This window comes from Mobula hypostoma, chromosome 7, assembly GCF_963921235.1.
Source record: "Mobula hypostoma chromosome 7, sMobHyp1.1, whole genome shotgun sequence".
Lineage (NCBI taxonomy): Eukaryota > Metazoa > Chordata > Chondrichthyes > Myliobatiformes > Myliobatidae > Mobula > Mobula hypostoma.
In genome coordinates, this window is record NC_086103.1 from 163,911,606 (window position 1) to 163,931,780 (window position 20,175).

At 42.4% G+C, this 20,175-nt stretch overlaps 1 protein-coding gene across 3 annotated transcripts in view; it reads left to right on the forward strand.

Moving 5' to 3' along the window:
• Window positions 1-11,215: 11,215 nt before the first annotated feature.
• The window catches only part of LOC134349729 (von Willebrand factor A domain-containing protein 3B-like), a 180,619-nt gene continuing 171,659 nt past the window's right edge, over window positions 11,216-20,175 (forward strand). The window contains exons 1-2 of one of the 3 annotated variants that reach the window (XM_063054493.1): window positions 11,216-11,515; window positions 19,517-19,591. The gene's annotated coding sequence lies outside the window, so the exon portion shown is untranslated. The remainder of the gene's footprint in view (window positions 11,516-19,516; window positions 19,592-20,175) is intronic. The other 2 variants (XM_063054494.1, XM_063054495.1) reach the window with 2 other exon arrangements.

Genomic DNA, 20,175 nt, shown 5'->3' on the forward strand with positions numbered 1-20,175 from the left:
TAAACAAGACAATAGGCACAGTAGAGGACAAATTACAATATAATAATAAATGATGTAGATGTCAATCTAGACTCTGGGTATTAAGGAATCTGATGGCTTGGCGGAAGGAACTGTTGCACAGTCTGGTCGTGAGAGCCCGAATGCTTCGGTACCTTTTGCCAGATGGCAGGAGGGAGAAGAGTTTGTATGAGGGGTGTGTGGGGTCCTTCACAATGCTGTTGGCTTTACAGATGCAGCGTGTGGTGTAAATGTCTGTAATGGCAGGAAGAGAGACCCCAATGATCTTCTCAGCTGACCTCACTATCCGCTGCAGGGTCTTGCAATCTGAGACGGTGCAATTTCCGAACCAGGCAGTGATGCAGCTGCTCAGGATGCTCGCGATACATCCTCTGTAGAATGTGGTGAGGATAGGGGATGGGAGATGGACTTTTCTCAGCCTTCGCAGAAAGTAGAGAGCATTCCAAGTATTCTTATGACTCACTGAGGACTTTACATGTTTCCTGGAGACATTCAGAATATAAGATTAGGAGTGATCTGAACTAGGTGTTCCGGGAGGGGACGCTAGCATCAGCTAACTACCTTGATAATTTATTTGGAAGTTCTAACGCTTGCAATTTTGGTGCTAGTTCTCCAATACTTTGAAGTGCTTAGCCCTCCAAATGTACACATGATCTTGAATAGAAACTGTTATGTTTTATAACTCCAAAGCATAGAACTATTTAAAAGGAAAAACAAGCAAGCTGGGAATGCGAGTCTAACTTTGTTTTTTTTCTTTAATGACATTTGCCGTTCATGTACTTTGTACATATAATCATAATAAATTAATTAAGCAACAAAGAATGCTTATTCAAACAATATATTTACAATATTACTCAAATATTACTGATATATTAAATACACAACACTCCTCCCTGCTTGGCTATAAACCAACTCAATACAGAATGCATCTCAACTTACATTCATATATATGCACTATACTATATAATACAACTATTATGTAGACATCCACAGTATAGTAAAATTTAAATGTTAAATTATCCTATTCAGGACTGAAGATTTAATTGCTATTGAGTAATTCTTACTCTTGTGCGATAGTATTTTACCTGGCAAGGTGGATCACTGTTTTGCCGGTGAGACTTGTGACTGTGAAATAATCTCAGGTTCTGGGGCCTCCTCTGTGGCGATTGTAGGAATTGACTCTGAGACTGCAGGAAGTGGTCTGACAGCTCTGAACATCTTTCTTATCCTTTTCTTGGGTTTTCTCTCTGAATCTGCTTTGAGATGATTGCTTCTCTCCAGGTCTCAGCTTTTAATCTCTCTTTACTCTGCTCCTTTTCTTTCTCACATTCCTTTTCTTTTTCACACCTTTCTCTTTCTCGCTCATGTTCTTTCTCTCTGTCAGTTTTCTCCTTTCCAACTCGTCTATCTTTTTCTCGACCCCCTTTTTCTTCTAGTTTCTTGTGTGTACCTCTGATTTTGCTAATTTCTCAAGAAATTAGATCTCGTTTATCCTCTTGAATTTCCATAGGACTTACTGTATGTCATCCTCCCCCTTCTTTTCCTTTTTCTTCTTTCTAGGATATGCATTTTGATCTTGGGAAGCTGCATTTAGTTCTCTGGAGTATTCTGTTATTAATCCTTCTGTTGATTCCTTTATGATCTGATCTTTTCTCTTGGTTTCTTCATTCACAACATCATCTAACAAATCCTCTGTTTTCATATCTCCGTTGTCTCCTTTCTTTTTGACCTTCCATTCATCCAGCTGGGCTTTGGTCTCCACACGTACTTTTACAAACAGCCTTTTGTCTCTCACCTGAAGTCCATGATGTATGCAGGGTAGGTTCTGGTTCCTTATACTCACAAAAGCCGAATGCTTGCAACTTTCCTGAAGTTCCTTGAACTCTCTTCCAGCTTAAAACCAAACTACATTTCATAAGTAACTGCTTGATTAACATATCAGAAGCTTTTTCAGATATGTTGCCTACAAAAACTGTTGTAGTTGGACCACTGTTTTCATCGCTTCCACTATTCTTCTGAGCAGCATGGTCCTTCCTTGGTCCAGTATGCTTTCCAACCAAAGGCACAGGGGATGGCACCAATACCTGTTTACCCTCTGTTGGACAGTGGTTCATGGTGTACAGCATTGAGACAGTTGTGGCATCGTACAGTGCCTTTCTTAATTTTCTTTCTAGAAGACACTAGACACTAGACACTAGAAGACACTAGAATACTACAGCACAGTACAGGCCCTTCAATCTTCGATGTTGTGTTGACCCATATATTCCTTAAAAAAAGTACTAAACCCACACTACCCCCTAACCCTCTATTTTTCTTTCATCCATGTGCCTGTCCAAGAGGCTCTTAAATACCCCTAATGTTTTAGCCTCCACCACCATCCCTGGCAAGTCATTCCAGGCACCTACAACACTCTGTGTAAAAAACCTACCCCTGATGTCTCCCCTAAACTTCCCTTCCTTAACTTTGTACATATGCCCTCTGGTGTTTGCTATTCGTGCCCTGGGAAACAGGTACTGGCTATCCACCTTATCTATGCTTCTCATACTCTTGTAGAGCTCTATCAAGTCCCCTCTCATCCTTCTACGCTTCAAAGAGAAAAGTCCCAGCTCTACTAACCTTGCCTCATAAGACTTGTTTTCCAATCCACGCAACATCCTGGTAAATCTCCTCTGCACCCTCTCCATAGCTTCCAGATCCTTCCTATAATGAGGTGACCAGAACTGAACACAATACTCTGTGTGGTCTCATCAGAGATTTGTAGAGTTGCAACATGACCTCTCTACTCTTGAACTCAATCCCCCTATTAATGAAGCTTAGCATCCCATAGGCCTCCTTAACTATCCTATCAACCTGTGCAGCGACTTTGAGGGGTGTATGGATTTGAACCCCAAGGTCCCTTTGTTCATCCACACTCTTAAGCAACTGACCATTAAATCTGTACTCAGCCTTCCGGTTTGTCCTTCCAAAAAGCATCACCTCATACTTATCTGGATTGAACTCCATCTGCCACTTTTCTGCCCAACTCTGCATCCTGTCTATATCCTCTTGTAACCTTCGACAACCTACAGCTCCATCCACAACTCCTCCAATCTTCGTGCCTTCCGCAAACTTACTCACCCATCCTTCTGCCTCTTCATCCAGGTCATTTATAAAAATCACAAAGAGCAGGGGTCCCAGGACAGATCCTTGCGGCACTCCACTAGTCACCGACCTCCAGGCAGAATACTTTCCTTCCACTACTACCCTCTACTTTCTTCCTGTAAGCCAATTTTTTATCCAAACAGCCAAGGTTCCACTGATCTCATGCCTCATGACTTTCTGGATGAGTCTCTTGTGGGGGACCTTGTCAAGTGCCTTGCTAAAACCTATGTAGACCATATCTACCACCCTACCCTCATCAATTTCTTTTGTTACCTCTTCAAAAAACTCAATTAGGCTCATGAGGCACGACCTTCCCTTAACAAAGCAATGTTGACTATCCTTGAGTAGACTGTACTTCTCCAAATGCTCGTAGATCCTATCCTTAAGAATCCATTCCAATAGTTTGCAGACCACTGACGTAAGACTCACCGGTCTATAGTTCCCAGGATTCTCCCTATTACCTTTTTTAAACAAGGGAACTACATTTGCCATTCTCCAACCCCCCAATTCTGTTGACTCTATTACAGGGGATGTGGCATACAAATGCTGGATGAATCTCCATTCAAGCTCAATTTGTCTCAGCTACTCACGTCTCCACAGTGCTGGCCCTCTTGTTTTTACCATGTACAAGCCCAATGTGGCATGTTGGTTGTTTTATCTCACTGTTACAAGTGTCATTCCCACGGGACTTATCTTTTCTCCAGTATAATTTCCTAGTTGGATATCTGCAGGCCTCAGTTCAGTATATTTGAAAAACCATTCAAAATGATTTTGTGAACTGACTGAAACAGCGGAGCCAGTGTCCAATTCCAATTTAATTAATTTGTAGTTCACTTCTGGTGTAAAACCATGTTGCTTGTCTATTGTAGGTCTCAAGGCTACCCAATCCTCTCAACATTGTTTTCATCAACAGCATGCAGATTAATGGTCCTTTTGAAACTGCAATTATAATTTTTATCTTTATCTGTTTCCTGTGCAGTCCTTTTATTTTTGTCTCTCCAACATCTTCTTTGTATGTGGCCTGCTTCATTGCAGTTTCTACAAGTTTCAATTTCAAACCTGCATTGGTCTGGTGTATATGAGACCCTGCCACAATGGTAACACAATTTGTTTGCCCTGTCAGGTTTCTGTTTAGATGTTGCAATTGTGTTCATGCTTCTTTCTATTCCTGACTGCACCTCCTCTGTGTCTATCTGCGGTTTCCATTGATACAGCATTTTCAATAGTTGTTTTCAGTGTAAGCTGTGCTTCAGTTAGAGGCCATTTTTGAATGCTTTTTTATAAGATTCCACAAACTAAATGATCTCTCAGTGTATCATTAAGCCCATTACAGAATTGACAATGCTCAGATAATCTCTTCAATTCAGCTACATATGCTGAAATGGACTTCCCTTCCTTTTGATTCCACTTATGAAACCTACTGATTTAATCAATGACATTTATGAGACTGGAATAATACCAGAAGAGATGAAAAAAATCAGTATTTATCACTCTTCCTAAGAAACCCAGAGCAATAGAATGTGAATCACATGGGACCATAAGTGTAATGAGTCATATCACCAAGATACTTCTAAGAACTTTGATGACAAGAGCTAAAAGTAAGATGCAAACTGAAATAGGTAAAGAACAATGTTGTTTTGTGAAAGACAAAGGTACAAGAAACGCAATATTGATGTTAAGAATACTGTCAGAGCGAGCTATTCAAGTGCAAAAAGATTTGTTTTACCAACTACACAAAAGCATTTGATAAAGTGAAGCACAATGTTATTTGAAATATTACAGAAAACTCTAGATCTAGATTTAAAAGACCTCCGCCTAATCAGAAATCTGCACTGGGAACAAACTGCCGCTGTAAGAATGGATGGAGGAGTGAGTCAGTTTACGAAAATCAAGAGAGGCATTAGACAGGGATGTGTTTTCTCCCCTGATTTATTTAATGTGTACAGTGAAACAATATTACAAAAAATAAGAGACATTTTGGGAATCAAAGTTGGTGGTAAAAACATCAATAATTTCAGATATGCAGATGACACTGTGTTAATTGCAAGTACGGAGGAAGAACTACAAAACTTAATTGATATAATTGTTGAAGAAAGTGCAAAAATGGGTCTATCTATCAATTACAAAAAGACAGAATGTATGGTGATATCCAAAAAGAAGGAGAATCCTATCTACAGGCTGAGAATAAACAGAGAAGACATAAAACAAGCAAAGAACTTTTGCTACTTAGGAAGCTGGGTGACATCAGATGACAGGTGTGACATGGACATCAAAAGAAGAATAGGGATGGCAAAAGACACCTTTATGAGAATGAAGAGTATACTGACCAATACTAAACTAGGCATGACAACCTGCCTCAGAGTACTGAAATGTTACGTTTATCCAGTTACGTTATGTGGCTCAGAATGTTGGACAATATCTAGTAACATGAGGAAACGAATTGTAGCAGCATAGTTGTGGTTTTTGATGATGATGGAAAGAATATCATGGATGAAACAAATATCTAACGAGGATGTCATGAACAGAGCAAACACAAAAAGAGAAATAATGTATGAGATCATGAAAAGGCAACATAACTTCATTGGACATGTGATTAGGAAAGAGGAGTTAGAATGCACGGTAATTATGGGAAAGATTGAAGGGAAGAAAGCAAGAGGAAGACAAAGACAAATGATGATGGAGACAGCAGCCAGAGAACTGGAAATGAATACCAATGAATTGATCCACTTGACCCGAAACAGGAGTGTGTGGGCCATGGCAGTCAAAGTTCAAACTGGGCATGGCACCTGATGATGATGATGATGATGATGATGATGATGATGATAATGATGATATGAAACCTAAAGCATCTTGCAGTCAACAGTGGTCTTGATTCTGAATGTTTCTGCAATACTTTCAAGATAAAGCTCATTTTGGCTGTTTTCACTGGAGCAGTTAAGCAAACTGTGTGCCATTTAAACCTAATACAGTAGGCAAAAGTGGTACTTGTTTCTCATTGGTTATTTCATTGCTTCAAAGTATTGCTCAATTAGCTTGGTATGCATGAGCCAGTTATCCATTGAGCAATCGAATGTGTCTATCTTTCTGATGTAGACAGCCATGTCTGCTTCTTTTAAATTTATGATTATCATCACCTGGCACTCGCTGTTTAAGAACGCGTGAGCTCATCCATTTTCAGCCCTTTTTTTAATGTAACATCTTTTCCCTTCTGAAGAATATATGCTGAGATTTTAAACTCGAACATCTCGCTGCGCTTCAACAGGTAGGTGCCTGTTTCTGATTTGTCTTAAACTTACATGTCACTATTGTTATGTTTTATAACTCCAAAACATAAAACTAAATAATATGAAAAACAAGGGAGTTGGGAATGCTTGTCTAACTTTGTTTTTTACTCTAAGTGATGTGCAAACAGTTGGTGCTGTGGTGTGTTGACATAGGTTATTCATATAATTACTTAAACAACAAAGAATGCTTAATAAAACAATATATTTACAAAAACAACAGGAATTCTGCAGATGCTGGAAATTCAAGCAACATACATCAAAGTTGCTGGTGAACGCAGCAGGCCAAGCAGCATCTATAGGAAGAGGCGCAGTCGACGTTTCAGGCCGAGACCCTTCGTCAGGACTAACTGAAGGAAGAGTGAGTAAGGGATTTGAAAGCTGGAGGGGGAGGGGGAGATGCAAAATGATAGGAGAAGACAGGAGGGGGAGGGATAGAGCTGAGAGCTGGACAGGTGATAGGCAGAAGGGGATACGAGAGGATCATGGGACAGGAGGTCCGGGAAGAAAGACGGGGGGGGGGTGACCCAGAGGATGGGCAAGAGGTATATTCAGAGGGACAGAGGGAGAAAAAGGAGAGTGAGAGAAAGAATGTGTGCATAAAAATGAGTAACAGATGGGGTACGAGGGGGAGGTGGGGCCTTAGCGGAAATTAGAGAAGTCGATGTTCATGCCATCAGGTTGGAGGCTACCCAGACGGAATATAAGGTGTTGTTCCTCCAACCTGAGTGTAGCTTCAACTTTACAGTAGAGGAGGCCGTGGATAGACATGTCAGAATGGGAATGGGATGTGGAATTAAAATGTGTGGCCACTGGGAGATCCTGCTTTCTCTGGCGGACAGAGCGTAGATGTTCAGCAAAGCGGTCTCCCAGTCTGCGTCGGGTCTCACCAATATATAAAAGGCCACATCGGGAGCACCGGACGCAGTATATCACCCCAGTCGACTCACAGGTGAAGTGATGCCTCACCTGGAAGGACTGTTTGGGGCCCTGAATGGTGGTAAGGGAGGAAGTGTAAGGGCATGTGTAGCACTTGTTCCGCTTACACGGATAAGTGCCAGGAGGGAGATCAGTGGGGAGGGATGGGGGGGACGAATGGACAAGGGAGTTGTGTAGGGAGCGATCCCTGCGGAATGCAGAGAGAGGGGGGGAGGGAAAGATGTGCTTAGTGGTGGGATCCCATTGGAGGTGGTGGAAGTTACGGAGAATAATATGTTGGACCCGGAGGCTGGTGGGGTGGTAGGTGAGGACCAGGGGAACCCTATTCCTAGTGGGGTGGTGGGAGGATGGAGTGAGAGCAGATGTACGTGAAATGGGGGAGATGCGTTTAAGAGCAGAGTTGATAGTGGAGGAAGGGAAGCCCCTTTCTTTAAAAAATGAAGACATCTCCCTCGTCCTAGAATGAAAAGCCTCATCCTGAGAGCAGATGCGGCGGAGACGGAGGAATTGCGAGAAGGGGATGGCGTTTTTGCAAGAGACAGGGTGAGAAGAGGAATAGTCCAGATAGCTGTGAGAGTCAGTAGTCTTATAGTAGACATCAGTGGATAAGCTGTCTCCAGAGACAGAGACAGAAAGATCTAGAAAGGGGAGGGAGGTGTCGGAAATGGACCAGGTAAACTTGAGGGCAGGGTGAAAGTTGGAGGCAAAGTTAATAAAGTCAACGAGTTCTGCATGCGTGCAGGAAGCAGCGCCAATGCAGTCGTCGATGTAGCAAAGGAAAAGTGGGGGACAGATACCAGAATAGGCACGGAACATAGATTGTTCCACAAACCCAACAAAAAGGCAGGCATAGCTAGGACCCATATGGGTGCCCATAGCTACACCTTTAGTTTGGAGGAAATGGGAGGAGTAAAAAGGAGAAATTATTAAGAGTAAGGACTAATTCCACTAGACGGAGCAGAGTGGTGGTAGAGGGGAACTGATTAGGTCTGGAATCCAAAAAGAAGCGTAGAGCTTTGAGACCTTCCTGATGGGGGATGGAAGTATATAAGGACTGGACATCCATGGTGAAAATAAAGCAGTGGGGGCCAGGGAACTTAAAATCATCGAAAAGTTTAAGAGCGTGAGAAGTGTCACGAACATAGGTCGGAAGGGATTGAACAAGGGGTGATAAAACAGTGTCGAGTTATGCAGAAACGAGTTCGGTGGGGCAGGAGCAAGCTGAGACAATAGGTCGGCCAGGACAGGCAGGTTTGTGGATCTTGGGTAGGAGGTAGAAACGGGAAGTGCGGGGTGTGGGAACTATAAGGTTGGTAGCAGTGGATGGGAGATCCCCTGAGTGGATAAAGTCAGTGATAGTGTGGGAGACAATGGCCTGGTGCTCCTTGGATATATTTACAATATTACTCAAATATTACTAATACATTAAATACACACCAGAGGCAATAAAGACTGAGCAGTCTCCTGTTTCTCCTGTAGATAACTAACAGTGCAACACCCACAAAATGCAGGAGGAACTCAACAGGTCAGGCAGCACCCACGGAGAGGGATAAGCAGTTGACGCTTTGGGCCGAGACCCTTTATCAGGATCAGAAAGGAAGGGGACTAAATCCCAAGATAAGAAGTTAGGGGGAAGGAGAAGGAGTACAAGCTGGCAGATGATAAGTGAAACCAGGTGAGGAGGAAGGTAGTTTGGTTGGAGAGGGGATATGGTGAGAAACCTGGAGGTGATAGGTAGAGGAGGTGAAGGGCTAATTTTGTATTGAATCTGATAGGAGAGAACAGTGGACCATGAGAGAAAGGGAAGGAGGAGGGGCTGACGAGGGAGGTGATGGGCAGGTGAAGAGAAGAAAAATGGAATGACAGGAGCCTGAATCTCGAATAGAAAGGGAGAAGGGTTGGGTTGAGAGAAATTACAGGAAGATGGAGAAATTGATGTTCATGCTGTTGGGTTGGAGGGTACTGACTAAGTTATGAGGTGTTGCTCTGGAGGTGAAGTGCAGGGCAGGACTGAAGTGACAAACATTGAGATGAAGCATTGAGGTTTTCCAACATCTTGTTGGCTGATAAGACTGTATAGACTTCTGTGAATTGGAATCACAGACATTTTGAAGTGCTCTTTCTCAGAGCACTGACCAGCACTCTGTGTTTGATTAGTACTGCAAAGTTCTTGGTGGATGTTTAGGTCAGGGTTGACTGACTGTCCTGAGAATCCATATCTATAGTAGTTATTCATATAACTCAATCTCCTACTCATCATCTGTTCTTAATATCACAGGATTTTATATGAACCCCAGCCATCAAACAGCTGCAACAGATATTTTGCCATTATTTGAGTTGCAATGGTGGCTCCAGTCCAAGTGTGTTTGTATTTACGATCAATTAAATCTTGGATTTCCTCGTTACTGTCATCAAACCAGTCTCAGCATTTTGTTAGATATGCTTGTCACATTGTACCTTTTCCTCAAGAGGTACATGGCAGCTTTAAGGAACACAGAGCGGCTTGAAAAAAATCTTGGTAAAGAATCAGTATGTCTCTTTATGGCGTCATCAGTTATACTCCTGTTATACAGTTATAGTGTTATACTCTTGTTATAGAGTGAGAGAGTTATACTTATGTCACATTGGTGTCATGGTCAAGAAAGCTCATCAATGCCTTTACTTCTTCAGGAGGCTAAAGAGATTTGGCATGTCCCCGTCAACCCTTACCAATTTTCATCAATGCTGCATAGAAAGCATCTTGTCTGGATGCATAACAGATCGGGATGGCATCTACTGCGCATTTGACTGCAGGGGTTGTGGACACAGTTCAGCACATCACGAGAACCTAGGTGGTCCATGGAATAAAAAAGGTTGGGAAACACTGTTCTAACCCTTCTATCCTTGTGAATGTCCAAACATCTTCCAAGTATTGTATTTGTACCAATCTCTAAATTTGCTCTGATGGCTTGTTTCATACGTCCATCACCCTCTGTGTGAAGGTTTCCCATTGAGCCCCTTTTAAATCTTTCCCCTCTCACCCTAAATCTGTGTCCTTTCATTTGAGATTTCTCCACCCCAGAACATAGGGCCTTGTCCTTAACATTGACTACCAGGCCTCTCTATAGTCATTGCCTCCAGAGGGGCTGTCCTTGTATTCCCTTGACCACCCCCCCTCCCCCACAGAAAGCAGAATAAATCTCCCCAGCACCTCCTCTAGGAGGCCCCCAGTACAGCCTACAAGAACCTTGTAGCTGTTGCCTCATTCATCATAACTCTCCAGGTCATTTTCAGGAGTAACTTCCAGAGTTACTTCAGACAAGGTACCTCTCCTTTGAAAGGTGCAGGCAGTGTTAAGCAGAAGAGGTTCTGCAGACGCTGGAAGTCTTCAGCAACACCCAGTAAGTGCTGGAGGAACTCAGGCAGCATCTGTTGTTGGGAATAAACATTTTGGCAGCGACCCTTCAGTCTGCCTGGGAAACGTCAACTGTTTGTCCTCCTCCATAGATGTTGCCAGACTCGCTGAGTTCCTCCGACATTTTGTGAGTGTGTGTGGGTGGGGGGTGTCCCGCCAGTGTTAGGCAGCGCGAAAGAACGGATGCTCATATTGTTCGAACGTGCCAAAACACACAGAATGTTGAAGAGACTCAGCAGGTCAGGCAGCATCTATGTTGCCTGACCTGTGAGTTCCTCTAGTATTTTGTGTGTTTTGCCTTGGATTTCTAGTACCTGTAGATTTTCTCGTGTTTATTATTCGACCGTGGACGGATGAGGCAAGCTTTTTCACGAGTTACGGGAAAAAAAGGCAGACTGAATATGATATGGTGTCCGCGTTACACAGAGCGGTATCAGGTTAACTCGACAGAGAAATAATTTGCAGTCGGATTTAGTCAACAAGCATAAACACCAAACGTTTATTTTAATAAAATTATGGACTATTTAATTAATGTCAAAAGGAGCAAGGAAATGCAATTTGTCATCATGGTTCGGGTTAAAAGGCATAACACCTAGCTGGTCATGGCAATGGAAACATTCAATGTGTTTCGGGGTGAGTAGTCGCGTTTCCAGGGCGGACTCACCGCTACGCTGGTAGTCAAGGTAAACAGCGGCGGATGCGTCCTCAGAGCACCGGACACGGCCTCAAAGCCAGCACCGCGGTAAGGACAGAGCCGGTTAATTTAATACACACCGCACCTTCGAGTAACAGCGTACTTTTAAAACTTTTTCTTTTGTCTTTTGTTGAACCCCCCCTCCCCCACCTTGCGATTGTTTACAGATTTAACTCTGCTTTCGCAGCAAGACCAGAAACATTGCTGGACGCAGTTATTTTTTAAAATCAACGATTTTAAATTAATGACTACTTTTCGCCCATCCTGTGTTAAATTAGAAACTGCTTAGTAAGCGGACTCGGGGCAATCATTAGATTAATGGCTGCGCTGCTGGACTGTTATTCCAGTCATTATTTTTAGAGTGAATTTCCACCCTGCCGGATTGGCGAGAGGTGGCACCTGTGGCTGTACTATAAACAGGATGTACTGCACTAACTCCCCAGGGCTGTGTGTACAGGGCTGGCTAAAGCAGCGACCTTCACCTAGTTAAAGGACAATGGCAGCTCACTCGAAGATCCTGCTGTAGTCAAGCACTATATGCAAGCCTGAGCGTTGGTCAGCGTCCTGGCGCTTCCTGTGGGAAAGTTTTCATTATGTTCAGTGCAGCTGTTCCTGTCATCAGTCGAGAACATATGAAAATAGGAGCAGGAACAGGCCACCTGACCCTTCAAACCTGCCCAGCCGTTCAATATGACGGTTAGTAAATACTTGCCACTGATGGCTGATAAACAAGAGATTCTGCAGATTCCAGTTCTGAAGAAGGGTCTCGGCCCGAAGGTTGACTATTTACTCTTTTCCATAGATGTCGCCTGACCTGTTGTGTTTCTTCAGCATTTTATGTGTGTTGCTTTGTATTTCCAACATCTGCAGACTTTCTCCTGTTTATGAGATTCTGCAGCTGCCGTAAATCCGGAGTAACACACACCAAATTCAGGAGGACCTCAACAGCTCAGGCGACATCGATGGAGGGGAATAAACAGTTGAGGTTTCCAGCCAAGACTCTTTGACCTTAAGACCATAAGACAAAGGAGCAGAATTAGGCCATTCAGCCCATCGAGTCTGCTCCGCTATTTCATCATGGCTGATCCCGGATCCCATTCAACCCCATACACCTGCCCTCTCACCATATCCTGCCCCCTTGACGCCTCTTCCACAATGAATATACCCAAGGACATGGCCTCCACCGCAGTCTGTGGCAGAGCATTCCACAGATTCACCACTCTTTGGCTGAAAGGTTCCTCCTTACTTCTGTTCTAAAAGGTCATCCCTCAGTTTTGAGGCTGTGCTCTCTAGTTCCGGATACCCCCACCAGAGGAAACATCCTCTCCACATTGACCTTATCTAGTCCTTTCAACGTTCTTCATCAGGACTGGAAAAGGAAGGAGGAAGAAGCCAGAATAAGGAATAGTGAGGAGGGGGAGGAGGTGAGGGGAAGGAGTACAGGGTGGAAGGTAATAGGTGAAACCATGTGAGGGGAAAGGGAGGTGGGTGGGGGAGGGGGATGAAGTGAGAAGCTGGGAGGTGATAGGTGGAAAAGGTAAAGGGTTGAAGTCGAAGGAATCTGATAGGAAAGGAGAGTGGACTATGGGAGAAAGGGAAGGAGGAGGGGCACCAGAGGGAGATGGGAGGCAGAGTCTTCAGCTTTTGAACCTGACAGGTTAGAAATGTTGGCCGGGGAAGCAATGTTCCCTCTAAGGTGTGCAAGTGTGTGTGGGCGTGCACACACATCTTTTGCTATTAGCACACAGAAGAATTTAAACTGCACATTAAAGGAGGTTGTCACCCTCTACCTCACTGGAATGTCAACAATATTTCACCATTGTACACAATCACATTATTTTCTTCCGTTTCTGATGCAGACGGTGTTGACAACATGGAGCTTGTGATGATTTGTTAGCAGATTTTAGAAGTGACTTATTTATACTGTTTTTATTGAAGTAATTATTCAGTGTGCACAAGTTGTCACTGGGCGAAAAAATTGCACGCATAAGATTTTTGTGCACACTGGTCATTACAAATTAGAGGGAACATTGAACATGAGAACATAAGAAATAGGAGCAGGAGTAGGCCATCTGACCTGTCAGACCTGCTCCGCCATTCAATAAGATCATACCTGACCAAGTACTCATCTCCACCTATCTGGATTTTCCCCATAACCCTTAATTTGTGCAAAAATCTATTCAACCTTGTCTTAAGTATATTTACTGAGGTAACCTCCACTGCTTCATTGGGCAGAGAATTCCACAGATTCACCACTCTCTGGGAAAAGCAGCTCCTCCTTATCTCCATACTAAATCTACTCCCCTGAATCTTGAGGCTACGTTCCCTAGTTCTCATACCACCTACCAGTGGAAACAACTTTCCTGCCTCTATCTTAACTATCCCTTTCATAATTTTATGTTTTTATAATATCACCTCTCATCCTTCTGAATTCCAGCAAAGAACTGCAGGAAAGAAGCTTCTCATTTATCCTTAGGCCTTACCTCATTGTCCTTTACCTTTGAAGATGCATTTTCCCTCTTGGTCCTGGTTCTGGAAGCCACTCACCTGTCTTCTGCCACCTCATCTGTCCTGCCAGGTTCAAATTAGTGTCAATCTTTAAACATTCCTGATGATGACTCCAGTCTTGTACACATACTGTAACCTTGACCATGTGGTATGTTATTATAGTGGTTAAGTTAATGGATTAGCACCAGTAGCTTTAGGCCATTTTGTCGTATGAATGGAATAGGGGGGCATAGCTTCATTGGACTGAAAAGACCTGTTACGTAGAGGCAACACACATCAAAGTTGCTGGTGAATGCAGCAGGCCAGGCAGCATCTCTAGGAAGAGGTACAGTCGACGTTTCAGGCCGAGACCATTCGTCAGGACTAACTGAAGGAAGAGTTAGTAAGAGATTTGAAAGTGGGAGGGGGAGGGGGAGATCCAAAATGATAGGAGAAGACAGGAGGGGGAGGGATGGAGCCAAGAGCTGGACAGGTGATTGGCAAAAGGGATACGAGAGGATCATGGGACAGGAGGCCCAGGGAGAAAGACAAAGGTGGGGGGAACCCAGAGGATGGGCAAGGGGTATAGTCAGAGGGACAGAGGGAGAAAAAGGAGAGTGAGAGAAAGAATGTGTGTATAAAAATAAATAACGGATGGGGTACGGCGGGGGGGAGGTGGGGCATTAGCGGAAGTTAGAGAAGTCGATGTTCATGCCATCAGGTTGGAGGCTACCCAGACGGAATATAAGGTGTTGTTCTTCCAACCTGAGTGTGGCTTCACCTTTACAGTAGAGGAGGCCGTGGATAGACATGTCAGAATGGGAATGGGATGTGGAATTAAAATGTGTGGCCACTGGGAGATCCTGCTTTCTCTGACCGACAGAGCGTAGGTGTTCAGCAAAGTGGACTCCCAGTCTGCATCAGGTCGTTATGTAGAGGCTCTGTCTCGACATAAATTACAGTAAAAAATCAGCAAATAAATAAATAAACAGACAAACTTGGGTTCAGATATGTGACTATTTTAACCATACTTAGTTTTACTTAGATTTTCTTTTAGAATAAAAATGTAAATGGTTTGCTTATTATATGCAATATTATATTCAAACTTCAATAAACAAGTTTGAGTCTTGAGACTTGTCATGCAAGTAAGACACACAATAATACCAACAGCTATTTCCTGCTTAACAGTTTGTCATTTAGATATTACAATATCTGATATTCCTTTGTTGTTTACAAATTAAAATGTTGCAACTATGTATTAGAGTTCTACTGGAATCCTCTCCAGCATTATTGGATCATTCTTTCCCTTGGGGTTTCTTCATTGTCCAATACCTTCTAACTCAATCTCAGATTCCTCCTTTTTCTGATATTCTTGGATGCTTTTTGTCCAGAAATTTATTGGTCTCCTTGAATGATATGCTCTTCACAACCTTCTGTGAGAGGATTCCATAGACTCATCACTGATTGAAGACACTTCCTCTTATCAAGTTAATTATTATTGTCACAGGCACAAGTCTGTGTATGGGCTGGATACAATGAAAAACTTGCAGCATCAACACAGACATGTGGAATGAGAGGCACAACCTTCAGAAGAGGAACATAAACAGAAATTGTACCAAAAGTAAACAAAGTTCATCGTAGTCAAAAGTGGTCATGGTGTTGCTGGACTGAGGTGGTGACTGGGGTTGTGCAGATTAGTTCACAAACCAAATGCTTGAAAAGTAGTAGCTGCGATTGAACCTGGGGATGTGGGGCTTTAGGCTTCTATACATCCTGCCTGATGGAAGCAGTGAAAAGATGGCCAGGATGGTGGGGATCTTTGATAACAGGCACTGCATTTTTTGAGGCAGTACCTCATGTATTTATTTGTGATAGCGGAGGGACGTACCCGTGACACATTAAGCTAAGTCCACTACTCCCTGTAGCTTTTTATATTCCTACATATTAGAATTTTCTCCATCTTAAATATCTAACTCTACATCCTGAGGATTGAAAAACTTACTGATTTAATCAATGACATTTATGAGACTGGAATACTACCAGAAGAGATGATAAAATCAGTATTTATCACTCTTCCTAAGAAACCTGGAGCAATAGAATGTGAATTACGTAGGACCATAAGTTTAATGAGCCATATCAACAAGATACTCCTAAGAATTTTGATGACAAGAGCTAAAAGTAAGATACAAGCTGAAACAGGTAAAGAACAATGTGGTTTTGTGAAAGGCAAGCTTACAAGAAATGCAACAAGCTATTCAAGTGCAAAAAGATTTGTTTGTTTTATCGACAACACAAAAGCATTTGATAAAGTGAAGCACAATAAGTTATTTGAAATATTACAGGAAACTCTAGATCTAGCAACAGGATATTCCCTAGGACCTTGAGGGAAGTAAGTGTAGAAATAGCAGGGGCTCTGACAGAAATATTTCAAATGTCATTAGAAACGGGAATGGTGCCGGAGGATTGGTGTATTGCTCATGTGGTTCCATTGTTTAAAAAGGGTTCTAAGAGTAAACCTAGCAATTATTGGCCTGTAAGTATGATGTCAGTGGTGGGTAAATTAATGGAAAGTATTCTTAGAGATGGTATATATAATTATCTGAATAGACAGGGTCTGATTAGGAACAGTTAACATGGATTTGTGCGTGGAAAGCCATGTTTGATAAATCTTATTGAATTTTTTGATGAGGTTACTAGGAAAATTGATGAGGGTAAAGCGGTGGATGTTGTCTATATGGACTTCAGTATGGCCTTTGACAAGGTTCCACATGGAAGGTTAGTTAGGAAGGTTCAATCGTTAGGTATTAATATTGAAGTAGTAAAATGGATTCAGCAGTGGCTGGATGAGACATGCCAGAGAGTAGTGATGGATAACTGTTTGTCAGGTTGGAGGCCGGTGGCGAGTGGTGTGCCTCAGGGATCTGTACTGGGTCCAATGTTGTTTGTCATATACATTAATGATCTGGATGATGGGGTGGTAAATTGGATTAGTAAGTATGCAGATGATACTAAGATAGGTGGCGTTGTGGATAATGAAGTAGGTTTTCAAAGCTTGCAGAGAGATTTAGGCCAGTTAGAAGAATGGCTGAACCTATCTCATGTGGATAGGTTGGTGAAGAAAGCTTTTGGTATGCTGGCCTTTATAAATCAGAGCATTGAGTATAGGAGTTGGGATGTAATGTTAAAATTGTATAAGGCATTGATGAGGCCAAATTTGGAGTATTGTGTACAGTTCTGGTCACCGAATTATAGGAAAGATGTCAACAAAATAGAGAGAGTACAGAGGGGATTTACTAGAATGTTACCTGGGATTCAGCACCTAAGTTACAGAGAGAGGTTGAACAAGTTGTGTCTTTATTCTTTGGAGTGCAGAAGATTGAGGGGGGACTTGATATAGGTATTTAAAATTATGAGGGGGATAAAAAGAGTTGATGTGGATAAGCTTTTTCCATTGAGAGTGGGGGAGATTCAAACAAGAGGACATGAGTTGAGAGTTAAGGGGAAAAAGTTTAGGGGTAACACGAGGAGGAACTTCTTTTCTCAGAGAGTGGTAACTGTGTGGAACAAGCTTCCAGTAGAAATGGTAGAGGCAGGTTCGATTTTGTCATTTAAAAAAAATCGGATAGATATATGGACAGGAAAGGAATGGAGGGTTATGGGCTGAGTGCAGGTAGAAGGGACTAGGTGAGAGTAAGCGTTTGGCATGGACTAGAATGGCCGAGATGGCCTGTTTCCATGCTGTAATTGTTATATGGTTATATCTAGATTTGAAAGACCTCCACCTAATCAGAAATATGTATTGGGAACAAACTGCCGCTGTAAGAATAGATGGAGAAGTGAGTCAATTTACAAAAATCAAGAGAGGCATTAGACAAGGGTATGTTTTCTCCCCTGATTTATTTAATGTGTACAGTGAAACAATATTATTAAAAATAGGAGACATTCTTGGGAATCAAAGTTGGTGGTGAAAACATCAATAATTTCAGATACGCAGATGACACTGTTAATTGCAAGTACGGAGGAAGAACTACAAAACTTAATTGATATAGTTGTTGAAGAAAGTGAAAAAATGGGTCTATCTATCAATTGCAAAAAGACAGAATGTATGGTGATATCCAAAAAGAAGGAGAATCCTATCTACAGGCTGAGAATAAACAGAGAAGACATAAAACAAATACAGAACTTTTGCTACTTAGGAAGCTGGGTGACATCAGATGGCAGGTGCGACATGGACATCAAAAGAAGAATAGGGATGACAAAAGACACCTTTACGAGAATGAAGAGTATACTGATCAATACTAAACCAGGCTTGACAACCCGCCTCAGAGTACTGAAATGTTACATTTATCCAGTTATGTTATATGGCTCAGAATGCTGGACAGTATCTAGTAACATGAAGAAACCATTTGAAGCAGCAGAGATGTGGTTTTTGAGGAGGATGCAAAGAATATCATGGATGAAACAAATATCTAACGAGGATGTCATGAACAGAGCAAGCACAAAAAAAGAAATAATGTATGAGATCATGAAAAGGCAATGTAACTTCATTGGACATGTGATTAGGAAAGAGGAGTTAGAATGGACGGTAATTGTGGGAAAGATTGAAGGGAAGAAAGCAAAAGGAAGATAAGGACAAATGATGATGGAGACAGCAGCCAGAGAACTGGAAATGAATACCAATGAATTGATCCACTTGACCCGAAACAGGAGTGTGTGGGCTCACACTGGGCATGGCACCTGATGATGATGATGATGACATCCTGAGGTTGTGAGCCCTTGTTCTCGATCTTCAATGTGTGGAAGCATTCTTCTTGCATTCAGCTTTGCAATTTGTGTCAGAATTTTGTACGCTTCAATAAGATGCAGGTTGAATCAGTGGTGAGAAAGGCAAATATGATGTTAGCATTCATTTCAAGAGGACTAGAATATAAAAGCAAGGATGTAATGTTGAGACTTTATAAAGCATTGGTGAGGCCTTACTTGGAGAATTGTGAGCAGGTTTTGGCCCCTACCTTAGAGAAAATGTGCTGATACTGGAGAGGGTTTCAAAGGAAGCTTACGAAACTAATTTCAGGATTGAATGGCTTGAAGTACGAAGAGTGTTTGATGGCTCTGGGCCTGTATCCACTGGAATTCAGAAGATTGAGGGGTGATCTCATTGAAACCTATTGAATGGTGAAAGGCCTTGAAAGAGTGAATGTGGCGAGGATATTTCCTAGGATGGGAGAGTCTAAGACCAGAGGACACAGTCTCAGAATAGAGGGGGGTCCTTTTAGAATGGAGATGAGGAGGAATTTCTTTAGCTAGGGAGTGGTGAATCTGTGGAATTCTTTGCCCCATGCAGATGTAGAGGGCAAGTCTTTATGTATGTTTAATGCAGAGGTTGATAGATTCTTGATTGGTCAGGGTATGAAGTGATATGGGGAGAAGGCAGGAGATTGGGGCTGAGGGGAAAGTTGGATCAGCTGTGATGAAATGGTGGAGCAGATGCAATGGGCCAAACGGCTTAATTCTGGTCCTATATCTTATGGTCTTATGTCCTCTGTTTCTTCTAAACGCTAGTGAATACATGCTGAGCTGACCCAGTTACTCCTCATTCAACAGTTGAACATCTGAAGAATCACTCTTCATTGGCACGTAAGTCTTTTTTAGGTAAGGAGAGCAGGAGTGCATGCAATATCCCCGTTTCACCAAAGGGCTGTATAATTATAGGCATTCTTTCTTCAAACATTTAGTAATGAAAGTCAACATACTACTTGCTTTCTTAACTGCTTGCTCTACCTGCATGTTTGCTTTCAGTGACCGAAGGACACCTAGATTCCTCTATACACCATTTATTAACATTATGCTGCATGTGCCATGAACTTGACAACTCACACAACTTGTCTAGATAACCTGAAGACCGGTTGGGTTGAGCTGTTCTTCGATCTTGGCAATTTACTTGCAAACGTTTCATCACCAAGTGAGGAGACATCGTCAGTGCGCTGTTGTTTGTGCTGTGTCCTCCAAATGCTTGGCCTTTACGTACTTTTCAATCATTTACATCACAAGAGCCACAGCTGGCAGTTATATTTGTCATAAATTTGGAAAATATAAGATGATGCAGGGGATCTGCATAAGTTGGTTATAACACTTTCACACTCTGATACATGAGATGGAATCTAAGGAATGCACTTAGCCTACAAGAATTCCCTCGTGATTGGCTTTATGAAAGTATTGGA